This window comes from Aquarana catesbeiana, linkage group LG03, assembly GCF_042186555.1.
Source record: "Aquarana catesbeiana isolate 2022-GZ linkage group LG03, ASM4218655v1, whole genome shotgun sequence".
Lineage (NCBI taxonomy): Eukaryota > Metazoa > Chordata > Amphibia > Anura > Ranidae > Aquarana > Aquarana catesbeiana.
This window is the reverse complement of record NC_133326.1, coordinates 276,323,671-276,333,256: the sequence shown is the minus strand read 5'-3', so window position 1 is coordinate 276,333,256 and position 9,586 is coordinate 276,323,671.

The following is a 9,586-nucleotide window of genomic DNA, read 5'->3' as shown; positions in this document are numbered from 1 at the left end:
TAAACGAAGTTATGTGTAATAAAATGTAATGACACAGGGAAAAAGTATTGAACACATGAAGAAATTGAGGCGCAAAAAGACATGGAAAGCCAAGACACCGTCTGAAATCTATCAGTAATTAGAAAGCAATCCTGCCCCTTGTCATTGCAAATTAATAACAGCTGATTCAGTCTCAACTGATGGCCTATAAAGAGGTTTATTCTTACCAAGGTGTCATGCAAGAAACATCTCATAATGGGTAAAAGCAAAGTGCTCTCTCAAGACCTTCACAACCTTATTGTTCCAAAACATACTGATGGCATTGTTTACAGAGGGATTTCTAAACTTCTGAATGTTCCAGTGAGCAATGTTGGGGCCATAATCCGGAAGTGGAAAGAACATCATATCACCATATACCAGCCATGACTAGTTGCTCCTTGCAAGATTTCTGACACAGGAGTCAAAAGAATTATCAGAAGAGTTGTCCAAGAGCCAAGGACCACTTGTGGAGAGCTTCAGAAACACCTGGAGTTTGCAGGTACAATTGTTTCAAAGAGAACAGTAAGTAATGCACTCAACCTCCATGGCCTGTATGCACGCTCACCATGCAAGACTCCATTGCTGAAGAAAAAGTATGTTGAAGCTCGTTTAACGTTTGCTGCAAAACATTTAGACAAGCCTGTGAAATACTGGGAGAATATAGTCTGGTCAGATGAGACCAAAATTTAACTCTTTGGATGCCATAATACACACAATGTTTGGAGGTCAAATGGCACTGCACATCACCCCCAAAACACCATACCAACAGTGAAGTTTGTAGGTGGGAACATCATGGTGTGGGTCTGTTTTTCAGCATACGGTACTGGCAAACTTCATGTCATTAAAAGAAGGATAAATGGAAAAATGTACGAAGACATTCTTGATAAAAATCTGCTGCCATATACCAGGATGATGAATTGAGGGTGGATATTTTAGTAAGACAATGATTCCAAACACAAAGCCAAGGAAACTCTTTGGTTTCAAAGAAAGAAAATAAAACTGCTACGATGGCCCAGCCAATCACCTGACTTGAATCCAATAGAAAATCTATGGAAAGAACTAAAGACCAGAGTTCATAGAAGAGGCCCACAGAACCTTCAAGATTCGAAGACTGTGTGGAAGAATGGGCCAAAATCACACTTGAACAATGCATGCAACTAGTACCTCCATACAGGAGGCATCTAGAAGCTGTCAATACCAACAAAGGATTTTGTGCGAAGTTTTGAATGTATTTCAGTTAGTGTGTTCAACACTTTTTCCTGTGTCATTCCATTTTATTACATATAACTCAATTCCTGAACTTATTTGTTTTGGTTTCTATGTATGGATTGCATAGGTTACTTCCAACATGTGGTGAAAATTTCATGTCAATAGCACCTTTAGAATAATAATTACCTAGAAAAGTGGTGATGTGTTCAATGCTTATTTTACCCGCTGTATTTACCAGACCAAGAGGGAGCAAATAATAGAAGTTCATTGTTTGGGTTTACATGCACTCTAACCCAGGGGTGTGACAAATGCGGTTCAGACCCCTGCCCTTCTCACCAACTTGTGACAAAGGACTGGTCACCACGCTGTAACTGATATGCAACAATGACACGGTCAGTCTCATCCTGCACACAGATTTTCCAGCTTGCAGGACTACAAACTAAGTGCCAACAGACAGAGTGATTGTCACTGGGTGTAGTTAACTAAGAAATTAACCCTTTAAATGGCCACTACCAACTATTTTTATAGGGAAGCAGTAAACTTTCAAAAGATTAGCAATAGCAACATATGATTTTAAAATAAACATCTGTAACACACAATGTCACCATAGACAGGTATATTCAGAGTTTAATACTACAGTAGCACTCTTCAAGAGGCAGAGGTTGAGTTTATGTTAGTACATTAGATACAGTTTAATGAAAAGGTCAAAATGGTGCAAATAAAATATTTACAAAAAAAAGGTATTGCAAAGAACAAAAAATTAATAATGCAACAGAGAAAAAAAAAAGGAGTTGAAAATGAAAAATACTTCCAAGTCCTGGTTTCAGCAGAGTCCAATCAATGAGCAAGATGGTACATGAGCGCTCATACAACTTGACAGATGTTCCTTGGTTTGATGTTACATGAGAGCTGTCCCAATGTGTTTGCAGTCCACATTTCTTTGGCATCAAAGGGGTGTTGACTGAGACCATCTGACCAATTAAACGGATAAGGCGTGACCCTGGGATGTCACTGTGTTTATGACTGTATCCCAGGTAGTTTTCTATAAGCATTGATATCTCTAAATACTTACAGATTACAGTCTGCTAACCTGCATATTATTGAAAAAGGATATAAGTATGGCATGTTTCGGATGTCTACTTTACCCAGGAGGGATAAGGTGTTCCAGTGGTTCCCCATATCCTCTAATATATGTATTTTTTTTTTATTTTTTTTTACTTAAAACACTACAAATTCACCGAGGGCGGTATATATCCTTATGCTGGCTGTGCCATTATTATTTCATGAGTTATGAAATAGAGATTATAGATTCTACCCAGAGGAAAGAGACAGCAATGTGCATTGCTACTTCAGCTAAGGAATTTATTACCAAGTATCTATTAACTCTCTAGTTACTTAAATGGGCAAGTCAGACGTAGGCACAACCTTTCTAAATAAAGCACCAGTTTATTGTCCTTCAGACATTAGGGGGGCCTGACCATGGTCCCCCCAGGAGCCGCAAATACCCCAGTGTCAGTGGGAGTAAACATTGCATCTGACCTTGTGCTCAGGGGAAGTAAAACAAAAAAGTCATAGCACCTCTGGTCAGTAAGAGCAGTAATTGTGCCCTGTCAATGGTGTTGGAGGAATAGTGTCCCGTCGTTGGTGTCAGTGGGATGAATAATGCCCCATTACTGGTGCCCTGAGGGGCTGATAAAGGCAAGCAAAGGGCCTGTATTCAGCCCACAGTCTGCAGTTTTTAGACCACTGCTCTAACCCCTTTACCGCAGCAGCTGGTGCTTTAAATAGGTTGCGATACATTGATTGCTGCTAACAGGGACAAAAGCACATAATAACCAATACGATATACTAAATCACATCAGCTGGGCTCCAGTACTTGGGTAGAACCACAAGGAGACTGTCTGTTCGGGTCAAGGAACATATGAATATCTGTAATAAGTACCCCAAACATAGCGTGTCTAGGCACTTTCATATGTTTCATAACGGGGACCCTATGCTTACCTTTTTTTGGAAAACAATAGATAAAATCAACCAACAGCAAAAAGAAATCTCACAAAACAAACTATTAAAAATAAAATAAGGAGTATGTGGCTTTTGATTATTTCCAGTGGATTCCATGTTCTTACAATTCAAACATTATTTTATTTTGAGGTTTGACAATTCTTCCCCTTTGAGCAAAATCAGCATAGGTTTTAAACGGTCTGTTGGATTTGACTGGTATTTGCATTCTAGTTTTTAACCATAAGATGGCGATATTTACATTTACCATTATTATATACAATGTCTATTAATGTTATTGTTGTTGGTTTGACATCAAATATTGTAAGAATCACCCATTGATGTGATTTGGTATGTTACATTGGTTATCATGTGCTTTTGTCCATGTTAACAACAATCATCCATTTGTGGGCAATTGCAACGTGGCCACACCTCCTGATGACATCCTGGATGTGATGAAACACATAGGGACAGGGACTTCAGGTTGCCATGTCACTTGCGCTGATTGGAGCGCACGCTAGTTCCAGTGTAGATTGGAGGAACGGAGCTTCTTCCCTGTACATTGGCAGATCATTCCAGGTGTCGGGTTAGGCACAACACTTGTTAGTGAACATATTTTAAGCATTTTTTAATTATTTATTAAATATTGGTGATATGCTATGATGTTTCCCATAGTTCATTTCTCCTGAGTTCCCTGTGGGTGTACGGATTGAAAGTCCTTAAATTGGTGACAACATACCAAAGAGCAGCGGTTTAATACTTTCGCTGACAGAGCCAGGTTTGCATTTTTTGCACCCGTTTAAAAACATCATTTTATGCCTGAAGATTACAAAAAACCTTCTAACATATTTTCTGAAAGCAAACACCCTAGAGAATATAAAAGCAGTAGATCCAATTTTTTTTTGTCACTTGATATTACAGCAAAGGTCTAGAAAACACGTTTTTCAGAGCTCGGTATAAAAAAAAAAACAAAAAAAAAAACAAAAAAAAAAACAAAAAAAAAAACAAAAAAAAAAACAAAAAAAAAAAACACAACACACTAAAGTGAATTTTAGGGCAAATGCAATAAACTATTCAAATTTTTGGTAAAATATAAAAAAGACAAGGTTGCATACAGTAAATAGATACCAAATATGTTAAACCTTAAATTTGTGTGCACCCGTAAAATGGCAACACACTTCAGTACCCTATATTCTCTATAGGATGATGCTTCAAAAGCCCCCTTGTAGGTCATCAGTTCAAGGTTACGGATGAGTTCCTGTGCATGAATTATTGCTCTCACTCGCGGCGTGCACAGCGATATGCAACATGTGCATCGCAATCAATGTTCTCACATGTAGGCACCCCCAACGCATGCGTATGTGCATATAATTGGGGGTGGGGGGAATTTTATGTGCAACTTTTTTCCCCATCACATCCCCTCTGATGATTTTAAGGTGACAGGTTCTCTTTTATTTAAAAAAAACACAAAAAAAACAACCCTGCATGTCTCTTCTGGGCTCCACTCAATATAATGCAATGCAGATCGCATTGCAATATATGCCATCCCGGCTCTGCTCATTTTATTTTTTTAATATACCTTTTTCACTATAGTGTTGATAGGGTAAGCGGAGCTATTTATTCTTAGGTCCGTAAAGAAAACATACAGCCACACAATGTAGTTGGGTGAGAAGCAGTCCAATTGTGTAAGGGGTTCTTTACTGTTAGAGCAGTAAGGGTACAAAACTCCCTTCCACAGTTGTGGTGTCAGCAGGGAGTGTAGCAAACATAATGTACAGGGATATTAAAAATAGTAGTGGCATAAACATACACCACTCTTCACAGGGATTTATTTCTGTTAGGAGTGCTGAAGTGAATAAAACATTCTAGAAAAGGTAACTGGAATCTGAAGGTTTATCATTTTTGTAAATAAACTAATGAAACCAGTGTTAAAAGCAGACATTCACCCCCACCTATGAATTGATGACCCCCCCTGCTTACACATTTGTTTTTGAGGGGGGTGTTACCTTTATTACTTGTGACTTAATGTGCCAAAGTTAAATGCCATTAACAACAAAGGGTCTGTATCACATTTTACCTGCTTCAAGCAACTTTTGGCTTGAGAAAGCCGATTGCACCCATAGGCATCAGCTGTTTCTGGGGTGCTTCCTCGAAATGGAAGACACAGTAGTCTCTAAAAAGACAATTTATGGGCCATAGTCTTGAACGCAATCTGATTTTAATATATGGGTTATCTCAGCAATTGGCTGAATGGATAGCAATTGATTTAAAGTGTTCCTAAACCCAGGACCCTGCATTCACTATATGTGGTCTACCACAGAACATGGAAATGCAATAATTTTAGTAAACTAAGTACCTTTTCTCATCAGCAGTATTCTATCAGCGCTTGGTTAAAGCTTGTAGGAGGAGTTTTCATTCTGTACTGGCTGTCCTATCAGGATGCAGGATCCCCAACCCTCTGTCTGGACAGTGCTGATTGCATGTGATCAGCACAGGGCCACGCTCGCAAGAAAAAAAAAAAACTCTAGCAATACACACCAAACTGACCATGTGCAGCCTGAGTCCATTAATGGTCTTATCTGGACATGTTTTGGAGACAATGCAAGGAGGATCTGTGCATACAGGATCAAACAGCCTTTTTGCACAATGCAGAGGATTAAACCCTTAGGTTCCACAGGGAGTATAACAAGCATGCTTTACTGCATATACACACTGATTTTACTGTTGCGGGTTTAGTAACACTTTAAACTGGTTGTTAACCCACTCTGCTAACTTCACCGGCTGGTCCCATGAGCTCTGAAGTCAGGTATAGCTGGCTTTTTTTATTTATATAAAACAAGACAGGAGCACCTATCATTTAGGAAACACACAGGATTATATAAGATATTAAAAGTAATTTTAGCAACAGGAGGGGAGAGAGCGGTCACTTGACACAGAGCAAACAGGCTGGAAAAGAGGGAGGGGGGGAGAAGAGCTGTGGATGACGGCGGCACATAAACTGACCACGGTGTCAGGGCTCAGCAGCCATGATACACTGTGGTCAGTTTACAGGGGGAGGGCAGAACCAGGCAGGATCAGTCAGGTATTTCAGGTGAAACAAGGGGCCAAATTACACAGCACAAGCACTGTGCTGTATAATATGCTATAACCCTTTTACTGTCAGGGCCGTATGGACCTACAGAAGTGCCTGCAGGTGGCCAGGTCCATACGGACCTCATTTCTCCCTCTGCTATAAGCTCATGGTCACTTCAATGACCATAAAAACTTATATCAGAATTGTTCAGCAGACTCTGCTGCACAATTCTATAACTCTGATAAGCGGATTACAACCTGCTGAAACCTGTAAGTGAAAAAGGAAAACCTCTAGGTTTTTAAAGAAATTTTTGCGTACATCTGATTTTCACTATTTCTCAAAAAGGCGCAATTTAAAATTTACAAATATTTATTAACTCAATACAGGTTAAGCTTTTATATCCAGTAGGAATTTAGCAGAAATTTAGAAAAATTTGCTGTGTTTTTATCTGCTAAAAATGATCAAACAATATATTTGTGAAAAATTGTCTAAACATTAGCACAAATATTGTGGGACCTTAAAATCAGTAGCACCTTCTTTTTAATCAACCGGTCCTATGCTTTCAGAAAATATATGGTTTGGGGGGGGGGGGGGGCTTTAAACTCTGAAAGCTGTAAAGTGAATAATGAAAACCTTGAGATTGAGAAATGTGGTTATTTACATTTTTGCGTATGTTCAGTTTTCACCATTTTGCAAAAAGGCGCAATTTAAAAATTACATATTTGTTATTAGCTCAATACAGGTTAAGCTTTTTTATTTAGTAGTCATTTTTTTGTGTTTATATCTGCCAAAAATGATTTTAGAAAATCTTTTGCAAATACAGGGGGTCCCCTAGTTACAAACACCCGACTTACAAACGACTCCTACTTACAAACGGAGGGAGACAACAGGAAGTGAGAGGAAATCTACCCCTAGGAAGGGAAATTCACTCCTGTAAGAGATATTATGGGGAAAAGGTACCTCCACTGATGCTTTATCACCAAGGCTTGTTTCCACAACAACCCAAAATTTTCAAAATCCAATTGTCATTGAGACAGAAAGTGAGGTGAAATCTTCTGAGCAGGGGCACACACAGCAAAACAAATGTTACAAGGGTGATAACCCTTCCCTATGCTATCCAAAAAGCTTAAAAATAGTTTTTTTGGCTGGAGCTACACTTAAAAAAATGTACCTGTTCCGACTTACAAACAGATTCAACTTAAGAACAAACCTACAGTCCCTAACTTGTTTGTAACCCGGGGACCCCCTGTATATGGTTTTATAAACATTTGCGCACATACTTTTTAAAAATATATGATCGGGGGTTTTAACGATTATTCAGGCCTAAAATTATTTTTTAAGCAAAGGGGTTAAAGGATGTTGGCATCGATGATATTTCAGAGAGCATTATATTCATACATTTACTTTATTGTAATCATACAAGACTATCTCCTCTTCCTTCAAACAGATTACAATAAAACCATGGTCAATCCCTTCAACAACTGTTCTATCATAATCAGGTTACTATTGTTCTGTTGTATGCTGACATCTAGTGGTAGTTTAGGGCCACTACAACTTGTCCTGTGATTTGGTCTCTCGCTGTCCTGTTCAGTTTTAGCTGGTCCAGCCTTGTTTTTCTATGTTCCCTCACTCATTGCTAGTTCTTTGGATGCATAAGAACACCATGACTTTTCCTAAGCACTGTCTCTGCAAAGAATGGAAAACATCTGTTTTTGCCCAAAGTAAAACTGCCTTAGATTTAACTTATCTCATTGAAGAGTTAGGTTGCCTGTGGATGGTGCCAAGTCAACAGATGACCATACTGTCAAGACAGACAGAGTCTAAGGCAGTAGGTCAATGCATAAAGCGACATTTGAAAACAGAACAATAATCTAGCGATAGACTGATGGGACTGGCCATGGTTTTCGTGAAATCTTACTGATGTTAAAAAGATTAACCACTTGCAGACCTCCCACCCGCAATGTACTGCAGACAGACAGCCCGTACTTTGCTACCCGATTCTGGGTTTAGGGCGCACGCATGCACGTCGCCAGGCCGGCACTCGCTGTGATTGTATACGTCATTGTCCTGCTGATCAGCTATGTGCAATTACAGCCCAGAGCTCTAGGTTGACAACACAGAGCTCTGTACAAAAAAAGAATGATCTCTGTTGCAGCTCAGCCACCCGTTTTTACCATCCTCTGACCATTCATCTGAAAGAGACCCATTTCAAAAGCAGCTGTACCTATTATTCGTAGCGCCAGGTGTTTGTTTTTTATATGTTTACATACTTACGGACCTTCCCATGACCAAAATTAAATATTGAGAGAAAAAAAGTTCAGCCCTTCACAACAGTCTGTTTCTCATGTGGCCCAACGGGAAAATTAATTGCACACCCCTGCCTTAGGGTGTCCGTTTTCCAAAATGGGCATTTTGCGGGTGTTTTTCAGGAATTCAAAAAGGTGATTGGTATTCAGAAATTCTGCTGTGTAACTTAAGGCCCTTGAAAGCCTGAAGATGCGCTTTGGATTTGGAAAGGGGATTAAAAAAAAAAAAAAAAAAAAGTGTAGCAGAATGTGTTTTTCAGTGCTATTGTGAGTATGCTCAAAACCTATAAAAATTACAATTTTGTGGTGGAAGAAAATTAAACTACTTTCTTCCATTAGAAACTAAAGTCTAGCGAAAACAAACAAAAAATCAGCCCAAGTATGTTTTATTGTACTTTAAATACTAGAATGCACATGCACACTATGCGATTCACAGACGTCAGGTGACCAGTCACTATGGTTTGAGAGGTATACGTGAGGCCCTTAGGGAAGGGATCCATAACCAACAGGGACAACATGAAAAACACTAAAAGTGGTCATTTCTGTCTGCTGCCTCATTCCTCTGCTATAAGCATAAGTCACTGACGAGTTTTCCTGACCAAGAAAAAAAAAAAAAAAAAAAAAAGTGGCAGTGGAGGGCACAGTACATGATTGACAGCCTCAGCTGTGTGTGAAGGGGGCGTTTTCCTTCCCTCCAATCAGCTCTCTGCCCCCTGCTTTTCAGAGCTGAGAGATTTTCTGTAAAATTCTGCACTTTAAATGGATGTAGGGGAAAGATGTCTGTGGATAAACAGGTACAACGTATGTGGAAGGATTTATGTAATCTTTGTATTGCCTGAGGTCAGCCACTTCACTGGGTATATGTAAGGGTTTACAATCACTTTAACGAGCAAGAATTCCAAGATCAGTTTAAAATGCTGTCGTTTTCTGACATTTCTGATGGTTGCGCAAAGTGAAAAACTAAAATAAAACAAAGCTTTGG